This window comes from Myxocyprinus asiaticus, chromosome 1, assembly GCF_019703515.2.
Source record: "Myxocyprinus asiaticus isolate MX2 ecotype Aquarium Trade chromosome 1, UBuf_Myxa_2, whole genome shotgun sequence".
NCBI classification, from domain to species: domain Eukaryota; kingdom Metazoa; phylum Chordata; class Actinopteri; order Cypriniformes; family Catostomidae; genus Myxocyprinus; species Myxocyprinus asiaticus.
The window spans coordinates 57,409,340-57,428,560 of NC_059344.1; the positions used below are offsets into that span (position 1 = coordinate 57,409,340).

Here is a 19,221-nt window from a genome sequence, read left to right on the forward strand (position 1 = left end):
AACAGCTGATTCTGTAAAGGGAAAATAGCTTTCCATTTGTATGTACTCCTACCTACCCACTTAAATCGCACTAAAACAATGATTAGGGATATAAAAGATCATTTTTGGTAAAAAGAAATAGAACACAATGACACAATCCACTGCACTGTTAATTAGATAAGGGCCGACTATTATTTTTGTATAATGTCTTTGAGCAATTCTTATCAGTCTTGTTTCTGTTAGTCTATATAGATTCTGCAGAGGTGTACTTTCAGGCTTCATTGAGAACAATTATTAGGCTAAATGATGAAACAATGATGACAGTGACTGGGCAGTTCTTAAAATAGTCGGGTAGTTTATCCACCCGTTGTGCTGTGCAGTTTTTAACTGAAATTTGCAGTCAAGTGAAAAAGATGCCCTAGTGAGGATACTGGTGGCACTCTGTGAGCATTTACCTAACAAAGATTTTACATTAAAATATTCTAAACTTTATTTTGAGATTTTGCTCACTAGATGGCATCAGTGTCACCATTTATTTGACTCAGTTACTCATTGGCTTCCAATATTGTCCACCCAACATTATTATTCCTAATAATAATAATAATAATAATAATAATAATAATAATATAACAACAGTAATAATGCCTTTTTAATATCTTATTATTGTGCATAATCATAATACTATTATTCATGTGTGTAACATATATGTATAATATATTAATATATAATATATTTTAATATATTTATTAAATATATGTACATATTGTGTCAAGAAGTCTTTATTACCTTCCAGAATTGGGAATTTAGATAGCCTTTCTGTCTGTTATGTTAACATTAATCTCAAACAAACAAAATGTCATTTTGCAGGTGTTTTGAATTATAATTATTATCTTTATTTATTTATGACACGTTCCTGACTAATTTCAAATTCACTCCACATTGTACACAGTACACATTGAAGCACTCTCTTAAAATGGAATACATGAAAAATAAATGTATGCCAACTAAAGAAAGCCTTAGCCAAATATCACACTTCATCTACATGCACTTCCGCAGTCAGTTCGGGATGGATTCAAATAGTCATTAATCGTACAGTTCAATTAATATGCTTTAGTTTTAAACATTGCCCACTGACATCTACACATTTTTCTTAAATACATAACTTGTACTACACATATGCTGCATCCGAAACCAGGAAAATGCTGCCTTCGGAGGCTGTATACGGAGGCAGGATGAAAATAATGTGCTTTTCAAACTGTTCGGAGACCAGTTTCATAAGAGTTCTGTTCATTCAAAACAGCTGTCAGTTAAGCCATTAACTGATTAGGCAGCAAGTCAGCTGCCTACGTTTTCGGATGCAGCCATAGATAACTAATATTGGCATTATATTCATGCTGTTTAGCCAGAGGGGAACTGATTTCCCCAGCTGAGCCTGGTTTCCCCCAAGGTTTTTTTTCTTTCCTCCATTAACTAAAGCCTTATGGACTTTTGGGTTCCTTGCCATAAGTCGCCTTTGGCTTGCTCACTGGGGGCTTAAAGACAAATCATTTCAAAGCATGATTTTCAATAACGTTTTTAATTTAAACTGCTCATTGGGGACTTTAAGACATTACAGACAGTACAGCATCATTTTCTGTAATTCTGTGTGTGTTGGGAAAAGCGCTATACAAATAAAAAAAGACATGACATTGTGATTATCCCATAACAAAGGCTCCACGATTTTTGACTGGTTATTTCCACTGGCATGTGCTTTAAAACTTTGGTTTAAAATACAAAATCATTACAACAATTTTTTGGAAACTTGGAAAATTACTCCACTGGGAGTGGTGGTGGTGTAGTGGACTAAAGCACTGAACTGGTAAGTGGGAGGTTGTTGGTTCGATCCCCACAGCCACCACCATTGTGTCCTTAAGCAAGGCACTTAACTCCAGGTTGCTCCAGGGGGATTGTCCCTGTAGTCAGGGCACTGTAAGTCGCTTTGGATAAAAGCGTCTGCCAAATGCGTAAATGTAAATATAACACCGCAATCCGAATGAACAACCCCTGGCTTACTAAAAGTTAGGGATGGGTGGATTGATACTAAAGTATCATACTTCTGATACTGACAGGGGTGTAGATTCCAGGGGATGGGGGGAGGTAACCCCCCAATTATCAAAACAAGCAAGTACAACCCCAGTATTATTTATACCATGATCAATGGACACATGCAAATGCTTCACGCTGCAACCCCCCCCAATGTTCAAGCCAAATCTACGCCCTTGGATATTGATATGGTTTCAAGAATATCGATCCTCACATAAAAATATCAATTCTGATTATTTTTTTTAACAAGTGATCTTATTATTTAGATTACATGAATATAAATGCATCTCATAAGCTTCAAAGTGGAAAAAAAAGAATTATATTAGCAAATTGTTGCATGGCACCGGAACTATTTTTTCCCTCGCTCATTATGACATGCAGAAATGCTTAAATACACAAGCAGTCAGACAGCGCTCACCCTTTCAGTCACAGCGCTCGTTCAAAGAGGGAGCAGTGCTTTCCTGAGGTAATGACAGAAAAACAGCATCTGGAGTTACTCGCACTAAGTAATGACAAACCTAGACATGATATGTATTATAATTGGCTTGTTTGACAATTTTTGCAGGTTTATTTAAATTCAGAGTGGTTAAAGATCTTTAATCCTCATTAATAAATGATACCCTTATGAAAACTTACCATGGCTTTACTGTAGTAATATTGTATTAACCATGACTAGTAACCACATCTGTAGTAACCATGTTTTTTTTTTTTTTCCTTTTTGGCAGTAACCAAGGTTTTGATACAATTAAACCAACCAACTTGGTTTTATACATAGTAACCATATAATCCTATCTATGGTTAATTTTGAGGTTTTATATGTGGCTTATACTAACTAATTTTTAAAGGATAAACAAAACAGCCTAATAATTTTCTGTTTAGGCCCATAAATATATATATATATATTTAAGTAGTAATAAAGTTACTAATTTTATCCAAATAAATAATAAAAATGAAATGTAATAGAGGTATCTGTTTTGGTATCGATATCGATATCGATATCAAAAAGAAAATAAGACGTATAGCCAGGGTTGTAGCATCTGGGCCCCCAACTGTACATTACTCTGGGCCCCATTCCTATTAAAAAATACAGTTTAGAATTTGTCGTGGGGTCCCCTGGACCTTTGGGCCCCTAGAATCGTTACCACCCCAGGACTCCAGACTGCGACTAAAATGGTCGCAAATGCGACCAAAAATAATTGATTGCAACAATAATTTAAAATCTAGTCACCACTGGCGACAGTCGGGTTGTGTGCATTCATATGCGGTTTTGTCAGATATCATCTTGTGAGTTATTGAATACATATTTAGAGCGCATATCAGTGTGTCTCGCACCGCTTTTCACCCGTTCTGTTGTGGTGACGAGCTTGCTGCATCGCACTCAACAACAAACCCAGCACGAGAGAGTCGTGAACATATGACTCTTTTGAACTGGGTCTTTTTCATGAATCACCCGAGAAGAACTGAGGGTTTGAACTCAGGAGCTCAGGTTAGCAGTTTGAATCAGATTCACTCTCTCAGCAAATCAGCCATTGTGTCAGTGAGTTCACAACTAGGAGCACAGACATTTCAAAATAAGAGTCCCATGAGTAACTTGGGCTTCTTTATAATTGAAAGTCCCGCATTATGTACCACTTTTTTCTTCTTCTGGTAATTATTGATTGGGATTGGAGTAGCACAATAAACTGCATCTGGGATTTCATTCAATTGACACTCTTGTAGTCTCAGTGTCTGGTACATCTGTAGCAGTCAAGAAGGACTAAGGCAATATTTTAAAACAATTTAAATTTTATATATATATATATATATATATATATATATATATATATATATATATATATATGAGATCCAGCTTTTGACACTTAGGACAATTGAGGGACTTGTACACAACTATTACACAAGGTGCAAACATTCATTAATGCTCAAGAAGGCAACACACTACTATGAATACTATACTTTATGTAAATATCTGTGATGTTGACTCTGAAGAGCAGTACTAAAAAAAGAATCTTTTATCTCTTATATTTGAATAAATTATGAAAGCGGTGTGAACATTTATGAGACAAAAGGGGAATCCAAATGTATTTTCTCAGCTATATATACAGCATATTAAACCTCAGATTAATGGGTTATTATCAGCAGTTTTCCTTCGCCTATCTATCTTGTTTCTGAACAGCAGTCTTCCCAAAGGAAGTCGCAACATTACATGCTGACGTCATCATTGACTGCCACGAGGTGACGTGCAGACCGCAGCACAGCTCTATAGGCAAGTCATCCGCCTAACTGACACGTAGCCCAGCATTGAAATAAAGGTCTATGTACATGTTCTTCTTCAATGACACACCATTTCATCAGCAAATACACTATGTACCGATCAAAAATCTGTAAAATACCATACTGACACAGTTTATGCTTGGGTAGAGCTAGAGCCTCTCGGTCTGTTATTTTATTAACAGCACGGCTATTCAAGCAGATAACACCATGCACGTCAATGGGACATTTGGCCCCAATCTTTGTTTTCTAGTCTCTTTATAACGCATTAAAACACGGCTATACACACTGACATTGCATATTGTCATTTAGTACCAGATCAGAGCATGTCGCCTTTTCTCACATCCGCATTTCTTACACCTTGAAGTTCAGTGTAACCTTCCGCCTGCGGTAGAAGTGCTTAGGTTAGGACCGCCGCCATTTCGAATGTCTGGCCCGTTCCTCCCTCCGTCGATTGAGAAGATTGCACTTGTTTTCTAGGTATCATAACGGCTGGTGAGTGAGACATTATTCTAACCGTTAACCTTAACGACTTCATTCGCGACTGATGGGCCCGGAGCTGTCAAGCTGTTCTGTTTCGCGCGCATTTGGCAGGGTTGACTCTAGGCTGCATAGGAAGCGGAGCGCACGAGCTAAAGCTAAAGCAGCTCGCGCGTGCACCGGGAAGCCGTCACACATACTCGCGGCTCACGCAGTAGTACGGCGAACTGTTCCTCGCACTGTGTATCCACGGGCGAAATGACGCTAAAAGGTCTGCCCGCCGCGACATAACAGTTATACCGCAGTTTCTGAACGTATCAGTAGGTGTAAAGTACGAAATGAGCTTTGACTATGTAATCCTTCGTCAAATCAACGCTCAGTTTGAGGCCTGACTGGATTTCAGTCATTTAGCAACGGATACACGCAGCACTCCATTCACTGATACTACGCAGGACTAAAAGAGGTATTTACTTGAATTAAATAGCCAGTAGTACTCGTTTAAAGTGCTTAAATGCACCAGTTTTACCTAAACTTGACAGACTAGTCTTACTGTTTATCCCTTAGCTTAGCACTTAAGCTTTGGAGTTATAGCGCAAGGGAAGGGTCCAGAAACATCAAAGTCGTCAACAATAGTCTACTTGAATATTGAAGATTAAACAGTCAATGTGTGTTGATATATTGTGCAAAGTTTTAAGAGTTTAGCCACGAGTGCTGTCGAGGGGACATGTTAAACCAGTGGTTCTCAACCATTTTTAGATTAACGCTACCCCCCCCCCCCCCCCCATTTGACGCTGCAAAACCAGATACTTCAGATGTGTCCCTAGACTTAAAAAGCAGATGAACCGCGGTACAAATGCATACCAACCCATATAATTGAGAACCAACTGATATACACCAAGTCTAGATGAATGTTTTAATGCAAAGAGGAACTTGACCATAGATTGATTATTATGACTGATAAATGCCTCCCATTTGTCACCTAATGCCCCCCTCTCCACTAATTTGCTCTCAGCGCCCCCTGGCATCCTTTTAGATACATATATTATAATAGATTTGATTATTATGACTGATAAACGCCCCCATTTGTCACCTAATGCCCCCCCTCTACTAATTTGCTCTCGGTGCCCCCTGGCATCCTTTGAACGCCCCCATTGAGAACCCCTGTGTTAAACCATTCTTGTCGTTCTACTTCTAGTAGTATGTTTGTGCTTTCTCAGAAACAGTCTATTGCTAATGTCTTTACAGCCGTTTGGCTTGTGATGGAAATATGAATGGCATGTTGGTGTCTCTCTCCCTTGTGATTGTGGAGTAAGGTTACAGAAATAAAGGAAGTGGCGGTCTGTAAATGTGTAGCTTTCAAAGTCAGTCCTCCCAGTCCCTGCTTCAGTTTGCATGGCGACTGGATTATATTTGCATTTTCTCTCCACTCCAAGAGTGTCAGGGTTTTCATTTCTGTTGGAAAAGGCCTTGCCTCCTCTGGTCAAATTCCCAATTTCCCAACTATGTTCTGATGTCCTTAACTTTCCATTTCTGATATGATTTCCATCCCTGACTTCTCATGTGGACATGCTTTAATTTAAAAAAATATTCTGGGCTCAATACAAGTTAAGCTTAATTGACAGCATTTGTGACATAATGTTTATTTTCCATTTTAATTTATTTATTTAATTTTTTTTGGATTTTTTTCCCCTTTTTCACCCAATTTGGAATGCCCAATTCCCAGTGCGCTTTTAAGTCCTTGTGGTCACGTAGTGATTCACCTCAATCTGGGTGGCGGAGGATGAATCCCAGCTGCCTCCACGTCTGAGACCATCAACCCACGCATCTTATCACGTGGCTTGTTGAGCGTGTTTCCACGGAGACATAGCGCGTGTGGAGGCTTCACGCCATCCACCAACTCACCACGCGGCCCACCGAGAACGTACCACATTATAGCGACCACGAGGAGGATACCCCATGTGACTCTACCCTCCCTGGCAACTGGGCCAATTTGGTTGCTTAGGAGACCTGGCTGGAGTCACTCAGCACGCCCTGGGATTCGAACTAGCGAACTTGCGAACTCCAGAGGTGGTAGCCAGCATATTTTACCACTGAGCTACCCAGGCCCCCTTCTATTTTAATTTATTAAAACTTGCCCCTCCTTTTCTAGGAAAAATCTGGGTGACATCGAGGCACTTACAATGGAAGTGAATGAGGCCAATCTGTAAACATTAAAATACAAGTTTCAAAAGTATAACCGCAAAATGCAAACAGTATGCGTGTTAACATGATTTTAGTGTGATAAAACCTTGTTAATATTTTTTGTGTAAAGTTATAGCCAATTTTACAACTTAATTTGCTATGACGACGTAACTAAGTAACACTGTGATCCCTTAAACGAAGATGATTTAAACAACTTTACAGCTTAAATAATAAAGTAATCATTGTGTGCTCTTAAAAAAACAATACACACTTCACAGTTCTGCCCTTTTAAGCCTCCAAAAAATTTTCAAGAAAAGGAGGGATGAGTCGAAATATATTTCTTTGTGGTAATCAACATTATGCAACAAATGCTGTCGATTGAGCTTAACCTGCATTGAACCTGGAATAATGCTTTAAAAAATGGACAACCTGTTCTCTCAACTACTTTGGTAAGGCCGTTTCCATTTATTTTTTATACCAAGGTCTTTTCAAGGCAAGTCAGTCCACTCGGCGGCCATTTTTGGAAAGCTCCCAGGCAACTTTCTTTTATTGATACAAGCAGCATAAAAGTACAGCTCCTATCTACTTAAATGGGGAAAGCCCAAAATCTCCAAAATGGTTGGTCAAGATTATGATCAAAGATCATATTTCAAATCAGCAGTAAAATCTGGCAACAATGGCAGGGCTTGACATTAACGCTTGTCTGTTTGTCCTTGACAAGTGGATTTTTGAAGGGGCAAGTGAAGTGAAGTGAAGTGAAGTTGCCCGACGGGACAAGTAGCCTGATTAAAAATATATGTGATTTAACCTAGGCCTGTGTCACTTATTAAAAAAGTTAATATTCTACTGTTGAAAATAATCTAACAGGTCCTGAAATTCGGCACGGGATTGCAAGTAGCGTGCAAATTTAATCATTCACGCATATTCCACGTTTATAATGCGAGGAATTCCCGCACACTTTTATACACTTAAATGTTTAGCTGCGAATTGGTAAACCAAACCATACAGATGAACAAATCAAATCAATAAACTTTGTTTCAGACTATTTCAGAATCTGCGCAAATAAATCGTCTCTTCAGCAGCTCATTAAATGCTTGTTGAATTTGGTGTGAGTGTGAGCCCTGAATGGTATCATTCTTTAGCTCATATCACGACCTGAATGGTATGCTTCTTTAGCTCATATCACGCTAAAAAACTATTTTCAGGCAGGTCCAGCTGTTCTCAAGTTGACTGACGATGTCTGTGTCTAAAAGGTGTTTGGCTCTTTTAACTGTAAGGCGGCTCTTCCTTTTCTACATATGCCACGCCGGGCTTTTCGATTTCTCCAATTTATTTTAAAACCAGTGCTCTGTCTTGGGCTAAATAGTCTCTGGCTTATACCTCTACTCATTGAAACCTGAAAGTCATCTCCTTGTGGGGGTCATTATTTTTGTGCTCTTCTCCTGGTTGCTAAGCACAGTTTCCATGTGACCAGCCCTGTCTCTCTGGAGGCAGGTGTAAGATGAAACACTGCCTAGTGTAGAGACTGAGATATGATAATATTTTGCCTAAACTTCTCTCCCGGGCTCACATTTTAAGATCTTAACAAAAATAATTTAAAAGTCAAATGTAACACCTAAATTAAAAGGGATAGTTCACCCAAAAATGAAAATTCTCTCAACATTTACTCACCCTCATGCCATCCTAGATATGTATGACATCTACAGAACACAAATTATGATTTTAGAAAAATATTTCTGCTGTGTAGGTCCTTACAATGCAAGTGAATGGGTGCCAGAATTTTGAGGCATCATAAAAGTACGACTCCAGTGTTTTAATCCATATCTTCAGAGGTGAAATTATAGGTGTGGGTGAGAAACAGATAAATATTTAAGTCCTTTTTTGCTAGAAATTCTTCTTCATGCCCAATAAGGGGTGATATAAAAGAATGTGAATCACCAAAAACACAAGAAGAAGAATGTGAAGGTTAAAGTGGAGATTGACTGAGCAGGGAGGAGAATTTATAATTAAAAATGACTTAAATATTGATCTGTTTCTCACCCACACCTATCATATCACTTCTGAAGACATTGATTTAACCACTGGAGTCTTATGGATTAGTTTTATGTTGACTTACGTGATTTTTGGAGCTTCAACATTTTGTCACCCATTCTCTTGCATTGTAAGGACCAAAAGAGCTGAGAAATTCTTCTAAAAATCATTTGAGTTCAGAAGATGAAAAAGTCATACGTCTGGGATGGCATAAGGGTGAGAAAATGAGAGAATTTAAATTTTTGGGTGAACTATTCCATATAATGCTTCCTTTATCATAACATTGTCATGAAATAGGCACATAAGAACAAACACCTTTAGTGATTAGATTTGTTTTTATCCCATGTTAGGACGTATGCAAATGTTGTTGTAACAACTGCTTTTTGTGTGTGGATGGTGGCTCTGGTTTCTTTTAGCTAAATAGACTATAAAGGCCCCAGCACACTCATGGCGAAGCGCATTTTGTTCTTCGCTCAGAGCCAAAAAGAAGTTTGAAACAGCTGAGCAACATCATACTGTTTGCAAACATTCAGACACCCGCCACGCTGCTAGAGGTACATTTAAATATGAGGACGCTCAAGAATTAGATGTAAAACATCAACTAATACGACATTCAAATGTGTTATCAATGACTTCATGCCTCATTCTATGAGTAGAATTGACAAGAATTCAGTAAAAGATGCTGTATTAACTACTCGATGATTTAAAGTAATATGTATGCACTAGAGAATGTGTAATTTGTAATGCTTTCCTTCTGCATTCATGACACTGTTACTACTGCACTGTTACACTAAATATGGGTGTTAATTAGCAGAGAGTTTTTTAGTAGATTTGATTCCTTTTATAGACTAAGTAAACCAAAAAATCGCATGACATGTTATTGTAAAATGTCTCCATGCGAACGATCATACAGTAAATTTGCACCAGCTAACTAATTACTCTGCGTGCCGGGGTGTTCATGTTGACTGATCTTAACTGACTGAACTTGAATTAGTTGTCGGCCTCAAATTAGGTGGAGCTCCAGGTCACACCTAACGATGACGTGGCAGTAAGAATGTGTTTAGTAGGCTCAAAAAATTATGAACCACCAAAACAAACTCAAAAACACCATGCCAGATTTTGTTCTAAATGACATCTCACTCGTTTATTTTTTGATTTCGTAGGAAGGGTGCAGGGGCCTTTAAAAAAAAAAAAGAATGGATTCCCCCAGAATGCTTTCTTTACAATACACGTCTGCCCAAATCTTCCAAAGTCTGCACTTATAGATGACCTTTGGCAAGAGACCCACAGTGACTTCAAAGTGGAGCAATGATCTTATTAACCTGAGAGAAGGAAGTAAGGTCACGTAAGGCTGACCTTGGAGAAAGAATTTAAGCTACCAACTGCTCTTGAAGTATAAAGATACCCCACCTATAGCCGCCTTAATCCCTCTTTTGTTTCCAGTCTGTCCTCTAAGCAGTGAGGTGAACCCTGTACTACAAGCAGTTCCCATGTGTATTTTGATGAAGTCGTTCATATTGTAATTTGTATAGACTAAGATTATGTGCTTGAAAAAGCTATGCTTTACTTAGAGCAATGTAACTGAATGAAAGCTGATGTTCCTCTTGCTCTCAAAGTGGATGATAAAGCCTCCCATGATTTTGTGGCTTGGTGTGTATAGTTAAGATTGTTGGAATTCATGACAATGCATTCTTAATTCCTGTAAAGGTGAATTCCTCATTCATTCAACTGTAAATGCTACAGCAATACTGATGTCACAAAAGATAATGTTAAATCACTCATTGTCACGATGTACAGTACTGTGCAAAAGTCTTAGGCACGTAAGATGATTCACAAAAGCATTTGTCTTAAGATGGTTATTTATATCTTCAGCTTTAGTGTGTCAATAGGAAATATAAATGTTAGACTCCCAAACATTACTTTTGCAAATAGAAAAGATTAGAATAGAAGAATAGGGAGCCCTGCAACAGATGTCATGGACCCCACAAAGCCCCTCACTGAATATCGTGTCAGTCTGGGATTACATAAAGAGAGAGAAGCAATTGAGAAGGACTAAATAGATAGAAGAACTGTGGTGAATTCTCCAAGAAGCTTGGAACATCCTATCTGCCAACAACCAAGAAAAACTGTATCCAGGTGTACCTAGGAGAATTGGTGCTGTTTTGAAAGCAAATGTGGTCACACTGAATATTGATTTAGCTTTTTTTATGTTTACTGGACTTTGTATAACATTAAGTGATAAATGAAAACTATTTGTCATTATTTTTGAACATCCTCACTATACAACATTTTTCACAAGTTCCTAAAACTTTTGCACAGTACTGTATATACATGGCCATGATCCTTCATGATTGTATGCCACCTTGTTGGATGAGGAAACCCGTCTTGTTTTACTTTGGAATGCACACTGCCATACCTTTTTTGAAAAGGTGAGAGCTTCTCAGTGGCAAGAGCTGTTTCGGGAATGGGAAGCACTCCCTTTTCATGCAGTTGTTTCCTTGAGTGAGCTACCTAACCAAAATCAGATCTAGGAATACCGATAGCTTTCATCGTCCCTGTGCTGTGAAAAACTAGTTACAGGAGGCAGAGTGGAACTTGAAAAATAATTTTCTGCCAATTCCTCTGAAATCTATCCATCATACTTTTTTCCTTTGTCCTCTGTGTTGTTTCCCAGGGTTCATTTTTCTTTCTTAGTAGCCCATAAGTTATAACCCGTCCTTGCATTTCTTTGTAAAATGTCATTTGCTATCACAAACAAAAAATGCTAAAAAAGAATAGTTTTTCTTTTTGGCACAGCTTGACCTTTGGGAAATGAAGTCTTGATCAACACTCTTCAAAACATATTGTGATGGTTGTTTAGCCTTTAAAAAAACGAAAAGAATGGTGATAGTGTCTCAGTAAAGCTAGCCAATTTGAGTTTCACTTTAAGAATGTGGAGTTTGCCATAACAATTGTTGTATTGTTTCAATTGTTTCTTTCAATTAACTATACACAGAGTGTAAGGGTGGTTTCACATATAGTCCGTTTTAAATTAACCAAACCCATTTCATTTAAAGTGAACCAGAAAGGGAACCAGCTGTAAATGACCTCGGTGCTTTTGGTGTTCACATTATAAGTGAACTTAAAAGAGGACCCAGTTTCTTTTTTGGTCCTTTTAGCATTTATGTGTTCTCGGAACCTTTGTTGTTCACACCACAACTCGAGAACTCGGACCTCATGACTGTAAAGATTATGAAATTTATAATTGTGATTACGATGATGAATTGTCATACTTCATACAAAGTGTATGTATGCTTAATACACATACACCTTAAGAAGTAATTTATTCATATTTAACTTGGAATCATTTCAATAAAATTATCATTAAATTGATATTGCACAGGGATAGAATGACATGAAAAGTATTATTTTATATGTTAAAACATTTCCAAATACTTAAAACACATCTATTTTTGGTCAACTTTACATTTACACTATTCATGAAACCCAGACAGCCCAGCCAATTATATTATTCAATACTATATTTCTGTCTTACATTCTTCACTTTTACACGTTATGTTAAGGCTCTCCGATAAAACCCACAAGCCCTTATTCCACATGAAGGAAGACTTTTGAGATTCTATCACAGAAATAGAGCAAGCGTCTCCATGTATGAATCAAGAACATTACGCAAATGTTAAATTAAAGTGAAACTATCAAAATCCTTGCTTGTATTTTCGCGGGAGTTTGGTGGGAACCTCCGTAAACATTATGCGCATCAGGGCGCTTCGCGCTGCTCTGACTGCAGCCTGTTTGCGGTTCATTTGGAGTGCTTACATTATACGACAAGAACGGAAAATGAGACCATTACCATGGTAATCATGGTATTTCTATATTTGCTTAAAATTCCCTTATTTGGACGGTAAAATGTGATTGGAATTTGAAGTACACAATAAAAACGGTTAGATCAAATTAATCACAGACAGTATGTAATGCAACTTTGTATGACAAGCTTCAAGGTACTTATGTCATAAAGAAATGCAAAGGGGATTGGTACCTCTTTGTTTTCACTTTGCACAAATCAATCGAACCACAAACAAATGAGTACGGTTCGCTTTTGGGTCCTATTAGGGGGGTCTGAGATCATTGGGGTTGTTCACATATACACGTTATACCGCTCTGAGAGCGCTTGGAGTGCTCAAACGAACTAGATGTGAAAACGCCCTAAAATGCAATAGTGTTTTCTTAGTAACTCACTGCAGCCCTCTACATTGTGAGTAAATCACTCTCATATGCGACAAAAGTTTGCGCAATGGGTCGTGTAATTGCGAAGAAGAACTTAAACACAGCGATTCATTTACTGAAGCTGGTGATTCAGAATTTAGATTAAGCCTTGTCTTTTACAGCGTGTTGTGTCTCGTGAACGCACACTCTGAAGGAAATGTACCTTATTTGGCTGCAATAGGTCCGGAGATGTTGTGATCGTGGTGTCACCATCACTTGACATTGCATTTAATGACGTCAACTCTGACTTTGATTAAACTTTCAAACTGATTGTTTTCAGAACATTCTCTGTTTTACAGCATGGTTAGAGACAAGTAACTTAATGCGCCTGTTGGATGTCTGTTAGACGGTAAAATTGTTGCAAAACTCGATAGCTTGTAGGGATGTGCTGAACAACTAATTTCACTGACATTTAAACTAAAATTTTGGAGTCGACTAGTCTAAAAAGAAACCAACCTTGAGAAAACGGTAAAACAAATTGTTTATGCGACCCATTTAAAATACTTCATCTATTCCAAATCCGCCGCAAAATTCCACTGAAAAGGGGCATTTATCTGTGACATGCTCCCCTTGCATTATGATCATTGTACATTAAATAAAGAATATGACACACATTCACTGAATCAATGTTAACGAATATTTGAAAGGCATATTTATTGAAAACAATTGAATGAATAGTGCAGGACTAATAGAGCAACCCAGCCTGTTCTAATCGGTAAAAGTTACATATTAAAACAGTCAGGAATGTTTTATTTTTTTCAATTAACATTTTTATTGATTCATAGACTTAACACAAAGAAAAAAACCACAACATATATATAATGAATCACATTTAACATCAAACCTCCACTATTACCCCTCCCAATAACCCAATCATTAAATTTTGGAATACAATTCATTTTAATAACATTAACCTTCCCAATCATAGATAAATGTAATGAAGCCCACCTGCCCACATCGCTCAACCTTTTTATTAAGGGGTCAAAATTAACTCTAAATCACACAAATTTGCTGGGAATAAAATGCCCAAATACTTAATGCCCTGTTTGGGCTACAGGAAGGCGCCCGACTGCAAAGCCGTTACTGGGCATTACGCTGTCAGAGCCAAAGCTTTGGATTTAGACCAATTGACTCCTGAGTTCTTAGAAAAGGAATTAATAATTCTGTGGAGGCAAGGCATAGATCTAGTGGGATCAGAGACGAATAATAAAATATTATCTGTGTAAAGCAAAAGCTTAGGTGCCACACCTCCCGCCACCACCCCTGGAAAATCATCTTCCCTTCTTATCGCGACTGCTAATGGTTCCAGGGCAAGACAGAACAATAATGTGCAATCAAGAGTAAAATAATCTGAAATTAATTTGTTTGTACCGCCGCTACCGGGTGTCTGTAAAGTAACTTAATCCATCCAATAAAAATATTCCCGAACCCGTATATTTCCAAAATCATAAAAAGATAATTCCATTCTACCATATCAAACACCTTTTCAGCGTCAAGTGAGATGGCCGCGACCAGAGTCTGATCATTCGCCACTGACCACATAATATTGATGAGACGCCTGATGTTATAAGAAGAGCTGCGGCCCAGAATAAACCCCACCTGATCTATATGTATAAGAGATGTCATAACTTAATCGGTTAGACAACATTTTTGACAATGTTTTAACACCTAGCTGGATCAGGGAAATTGGATGATAATTCATACACTTGCTTGGATCTTTGTCTTTTAAGAATCAGACTGATCTGGGCTTGTGTCATGGATGGCGGAAGTTTTCCATTCTTTAATGATTCCGTATACACTTCTAACAAAAGTGGGGCCAGTTCTGTAGCATAAGATCAATGTAGGCAAGACCTACAGCCCATCCGAGCCCATCCAGGAACTTCAACATACCTTGTCCCTCTACTCCCTCAGGAACTCTGACAATTCGGACATTATTCTGACGGCTATGGTTCTCCATGTCCTCTGACTTCTCCCAGACATGCTCCAAATCCACCTAGGTGGATTTTTAATACAACCTTTTAAGTCAGGGCACAAGCTGAATAATTGGGTAAGAGCTAATGATTAATCGTTGCAGTCGTCAAATAGTCTTTCTAAAAATCGTGAAATTAATAGATTATCAAAATAATCGTTATTTGCAGCCCTATTTTTAATATCGTTTCTGGTTTTTTTTTACAGTCAGTTGATTAAAAAAAGTAACATTAATTCTAATTATATATTGCACGGATGAGGGGAAAAATAACCGTTAATGTGGTTAACATTAACTTCTCTCTTGTTAATGTGCCCTCATTATTATGATGTGTTACCATTATTTTGTATATAATTAATTGCTCTGAATTAACGTGTTAAATCGACAGCCCTAGTAAACACATAAATATTTAAAGGCACAATCATATATTATCAAATGTTTTAACTTGCGAAAACACTGTAAATATTAAAGAATTTAACAAATAGGCTTGTGCTGCATCTTTTTTTCATAGTAGTTTTGATAAATTAGCACTTAAATTATTTTTATAATATAATTATTAAATAATTATCTGTGTAATTCTATTTTCATTATTAGGTTACAACTTTGTGAATATTTGTGTAATGAAATTAAACAGTGAGAGCAGCTTGTATCATTATTAAGAATGCAATTTCATGATGTCATATAAATTGATAATGTGAAATTTGTACATTTTTGTACACAAACTAAAATGTGATTAAAATGATCAAATGCGAAATATGAAATATGTGCAATCTTGTATATATTGCTTGAAGTTATATATATATGAAAACTACATATAAGTGAAGATGCCCCTTCTTGGTTTACTTGTCTTTTTCGGTTGTCAGTTGCATTATGCTTACATGTCATCTAAAGTCTGGTGAGAAAAAACAAAGGTTTACTAGCAAATGGTGATTCTTTCTCCAACTTGTCCGTAGAGGGTTGGACTCTGTAGTTCTGTGATTCCACCTTAATATGTGTACACTGGATCTCACTTGCACAGTTTGTATTATTTTAATTGATTGGATGGTAGGGCTGGGCGATAAAATAATATCAGTATTTATCCATAAAAAAAAATCCTCTTATCAATGACAAACTTTTTAGGTATTTTCAATATTTAGCCTATCTTCTGCATCTAGGCAATCGGATCAGGTACGTGTCACTAAAATGCAACCAGTTCGGCAAAATCATACAACTTTAATTGAATTCACAGTCTTGAAATCAGCCGGTTAGGAAGTATTAGCTGACTATTGGCTACATAGCCCTGCTGTTGTGGAAATCAGTAATGATGCTAGGTAGCTGCTAGCTAGCTATCTGGCTATTATGATATTGTGTTTTGAACAAGACAGCACTGACAAAGTAATACAGCTATCGACTGAACACAGCAACAACTCTGACATGAACTCCATTGCTGGTTTTTTATGTACTATTTAGTTATGTTTTTTCATCATCCATATTGCTGTCACAGGCAAGAAAGTACTTTTTTTTTTTTCTTGTGATGTTTATTGGTGGTTGGAAATGATATTGGATTATCCAACTTTTTCCTGAACATGAAAGTGTTCCACTATTCGACGTATATACTTGGCGGGTAATGTGATGTTTAAAGTATCACATTAGTAAAAAATCTCGACTCTACTACACAGAGTTTTTTCAGTGCCTCACCTGAGTGTGTAGATGACATGAAGTGATGGTCCAAGGTTAGTTATGTTGATATCATTAACTACTTATGTTAGTTGTAATGACAGCCAACAACTGCACAAGATGAGCCTGAATTTCATTTTACTCCAAAACAATTTAAATGGTTTTTGTTTTCCATCTGAATCGCTCGTTTTGTTAGTTTTTTCATTGCTTCTCGAGACCAGAAACAGAAAACAGGCAATTAGAATCATCATGGTGCCGCCCAGTGGTTGCTCAGGAAAACTGTGGATATCCTAAACTTGAGTATTGTTCTTGAACTTCTAATTAAAAGGTAGTTTTCCCTGTGAAGTTTAATTGTAAACAAACACGTTGTTTACATTCATTCTTGAGGTCAAACAAACATGTGGAACGCATTTTCTTTCCCATTAATGGTATGAAATATATATTAGGGGTGGGTAAAAATATTGTTTTTCTGATTAATCGCTAAATCCCAAGACTCAATGCACAACCCTCCACTACAGTGAGAGGAAATCACTCGCATTCGCAACCAAATTTCATGCTATGCGACTAAAGTGAATATATTTGGCAACTGGCTGATAAATGTTTACATTTCACTCACCAGTAATTGTGTAGTTTAGTTGTGAATTGTTCAGCAGCGAGCTCCTTTTACAGCATGTTGAGAGTAAAAGTTGTTCCGTGTAATGTGTGTCCAAGACGAGATCCATGCAACCCATTTGTCATTGAATAAGGTCTCTTTTAATACCCTTTCTGTTCTTTACAGTCAATTGTTGATCAAAAACAACTACAAAAGCATTTAATCCAATTGTTCAACAAATCAATGTAAATATATCTTTTTATTGATTGAATGTTTATTTGTTCATTTTTAAAAAGCCAAAATACGACCAAATTTGATGAAAAATTTAATTAGTAAAATTAATATTATAGTTAATAGGTCCCCTGTATTATTAACAGCATTAGCTGGGAGATCTTTTTTTTTCTTTTATATGTAAGCAAAAGGGATAAACCCATATGAATCGAATCAGAATCAAATCGAATCGAGAGCTTGTGAATCGGAATCGAATTGAATCGGGAAATCTGTATCAATACCCAGCCCTAATGTATATAGTGATAAATATCGATATCGAACGATATGGAAAAAAAGAATTGATAATATTTTTGGCCATATCGCCCAGACCAATCGGATGGTGAAATTTAAGCTAAAGATATCTCAATTACTCTGCAGTTATGCTTTTTTTAGACTACTGTTGTATTGGAGCAATATTAAAAAATTACGATTAATAGGCGCAATATATTATTTTAGTGCATCTCTTTGTTGTGATTAATTGTGGCTGAGTGAACAGGCAGATTGCTTATGCTGAAGCTACCCCAAACTGCAGTCAAACAGGCATGCGATCCACTTCAAACTAAAAATGTAAAAGCTATTAAAAGACAGCATCATGAAAACTCTTTTTGTCTGCAGCTTTAGTTAAGCTGGAACTGCTAATTGCCCTTAGCCCGTGTCTCATCTGCATAGAGAAGTTTGCTAATGTTAACATAGTGACAAGTGAGCTAAAGAGGCTCTAAAAATGAAGCATCCCTGCCTTAAGGATACAAGACTTGTCTTTCATCAAACTGGTAAAAAAAAAAAAAAAAAAAAATCAGCACGAATGGGAGCACATGCTGAACTGTGTGAAGGCATGTGACGCAATTTCTAAGGGGCTAGTTATTTATTGGTGAAGCTTATTGAGGCTAAAAATATTGTTGGTGTGTATTATGGCTAGAAAGGTTCGGAATCACTAATGTAGGATTTAAAATTTTTGTTTTTGTTTTTAATGAATTGTTTCAAATTACATTGACATCTCTAAAGCCCACCTAGTTAAACTTAGTTGTGCTAAGCGTAGGGGTGCCTAGGAATAATATGATGTCCAACTTGGAGTAGGATGTGCAATAATTTGCTGACTTACATTCATATTGTTGTTCTTGGCAAACACCTTTAAATATACTTTAACAGGAAGTTAAAAGGGTAGTTCACCCAAAAATGAAAATTCTGTCACGATTACTCAACCTTGTGTTGTTCCAAGCCCATAGGAAATTTTCTCTTCTGTGGAACACAAAACGAGATGTTAGGCTGAATGCTAGTCCCATTCACTTTCATTTATCTTTTTTCCATACAATGAAAGTGAATGGGGACCGAGACTAACATTTTGCCTGACATCTCTTTTGAGTTCCACGGATAAAAGAAAGTCATATGGGTTTGCAAAAACATGAAGGTAAGTGATGACAGAATTTTTATTTATGAGTTCAATTGTATGGCTCTC

General features: G+C 37.1%; 1 protein-coding gene across 4 annotated transcripts in view; it reads left to right on the top strand.

Annotated features, from left to right (window-relative positions):
• The first annotated feature begins 4,724 nt into the window (after positions 1-4,724).
• The window catches only part of ap1g1 (adaptor related protein complex 1 subunit gamma 1), a 55,594-nt gene continuing 41,097 nt past the window's right edge, over positions 4,725-19,221 (top strand). For 2 of the 4 annotated variants that reach the window (XM_051713321.1, XM_051715613.1), the window contains exon 1: positions 4,741-4,824. The gene's annotated coding sequence lies outside the window, so the exon portion shown is untranslated. Of the gene's footprint in view, positions 4,825-4,881; positions 5,273-19,221 lie in introns of those variants that run through there. The other 2 variants (XM_051714088.1, XM_051714897.1) reach the window with 2 other exon arrangements.